Consider the following 2,122-nt stretch of genomic DNA (forward strand, 5'->3'; position numbering starts at 1 on the left):
TTTTCAATTCATGAAAAACATGTTTTATCTATAGTTAATAATACAGTATGGTCCAAAAATCAGTTAACCAGTTAATCTTCGATGTATCTCACGAACAATTTGTGAACACGAACCAAAACTGAGTGAGCAATATATATATTTTTACAAAGTTAGTAATAAAAGTAAATTTAAATAAGACATCAATTTAGTCTTTACGGTGGTTAACTGACTTTTGAGCTACCCTGTATGCCAAATATGATAATTTTATTCATTATTAAATCATTAAGAAGCTATTATTATCTTCGAATCATTACGGTATCATTAGGTAGAATATCTGGCGAATTTTGGATATTTCTTATTTATAATCCTGACACGTGCTCATGAAATATAGGCTTTTCTAACGAATTGTAGAGAGAATTTTACGAAGAATCTAAATAGAAGTAAGAGAAAATAATTTATGGAGAGGTCTAAATTATATTTTTCAGAAATTTCTGATCAGTAAACCGACATTTTTCTAAACCATTCTAATGTAAAATATCCAAATTTTAACGTGAAATATACTAGAATTCTTTAAATAAGGTTTTCCTTTCTTTATTAAAGCTGTTACTAGCTTTCCTAGTTGATAATTTCCTTCTAGGTGCATCAGAAAATTATATCACAATCGAGGAAGATTCATAAATTAGTTACTGAAAGTGTATATAATGATCCAGGAATAGATGGAAATTAGTTACTGAAATGATACAATAATCTAGGAATAGTAGGAAATTAGTTATCAATATTATACAGTGATCCAGGAATAGTCGGAAATTACCTACAGGAATTTATAATAATTCAGGAATAGTGGAAAATTAACTGCATAAATTGAATGGTGATCTAAGAATAGTGGAAAATTAGATACAGCTATATTAATTCATGAATAAATGGAAATTACAGATACTTTATAATATCTAAGAATATTCAAAATTAATTAGAGATTGTTAAGAATAATCAGGATTAGTTGATCGTTTCTCAACCGGTAAATCACGTTCTACTGGTTGAAAAACTGGAAATAACCACGAAAAAAGTAAGCGTATCTTTGATATTTAATTAATAAAGAATATGTTTTTAAAAATGTTTAGTACCATTTCATATACAATATTTATAAAGATATGAATTGGCTGATTAAAAATTAATTAAATATACGAAAGTATAACTTTATCTATTTCGAGTATGAAAGATTTATGATACTTCTTATCGAAAAAATGAAAATAAAAAGTTTATATATTTATTTTTTGAAGATAAAATAACCAAAAAGGATGAAAAATAACAACGTTATATCTAATCCTAAGTTTAATGTAAATTAAGTATTAAGAATAAATAAATTTCTCATGATATTAGGAAAATTTATAGAAAACAAATTACAAAAAATTGCAATATTTTAAGTAAATTTTACTTTTAGAAATTCAAATCCACATTTCCAACTGGTAGATCGCGATCACGTTAATAATTTAACTGCATTTTTAAATATATCACAGTTTTTCGATAAGTCAGAAGGTTGAAAAGTGCTGAAACAGAATTGACATTATTGTCTCTAAAAATCTCATATTTTTCTAATTAAAAATATATATTTTTTAATAATTATTTTAGACAAAAATATAACTAAAACTCTTTAAAATAAATGACAAGAAATCTAAATAAATATTTATTTATTAAAACATTTTATTGAATAAATGAAAATCATAATACCCAACTGATAGATCGCGATCATCATATTTAATAGTTTACTTCCTTTCTAAGTATATCACAATCCGTCAATGCATTAGAAGATTGAGAAATTTTGCAGTAAACAATTATCGATTGATATTATTACGTCAGAAAATGTGTTACATTTTAATTAAAAATAAAATGTAATTAATTTCAATTTTTTTTACAGATTTGCATATTTTAAATTAGAAAAGATAAAAATAAATCTGAATTATCTTATCGATTTTACGTATTTAAATTCTTGGAGCGTGTAAGAACGATTCTGTAACTAAATTAGTATCAAAGAAAATGAAAGTTCATATCATGTAATTAGCTCTTTGCGCTGTTTTTTCTAACATTTAAGAGTTCAAGATGATTAATTTATGAAAATTTGAATTATTGTTAACTTAATTAACGATTG

At 24.2% G+C, this 2,122-nt stretch overlaps 1 long non-coding RNA gene across 3 annotated transcripts; it reads right to left on the reverse strand.

The window, feature by feature from the left end:
• Window positions 1–226: 226 nt before the first annotated feature.
• Window positions 227–1,821, reverse strand: LOC111637742. 3 transcript variants are annotated; one of them, XR_002758738.1, is made up of 4 exons: window positions 1,705–1,821; window positions 1,412–1,523; window positions 795–852; window positions 227–727 (listed from the first exon to the last, which is right to left on the reverse strand). It is a non-coding gene; the product is annotated as an uncharacterized LOC111637742 (long non-coding RNA). The 3 variants fall into 3 exon arrangements; XR_002758739.1 differs by having other exon boundaries at window positions 227–409; window positions 488–852; XR_002758737.1 differs by having other exon boundaries at window positions 227–852.
• Between the last annotated feature and the right edge of the window lie 301 nt (window positions 1,822–2,122).

This window comes from Centruroides sculpturatus, unplaced genomic scaffold, assembly GCF_000671375.1.
Source record: "Centruroides sculpturatus isolate CEXI.00-Female unplaced genomic scaffold, Cexi_2.0 scaffold1166, whole genome shotgun sequence".
NCBI lineage: Eukaryota > Metazoa > Arthropoda > Arachnida > Scorpiones > Buthidae > Centruroides > Centruroides sculpturatus.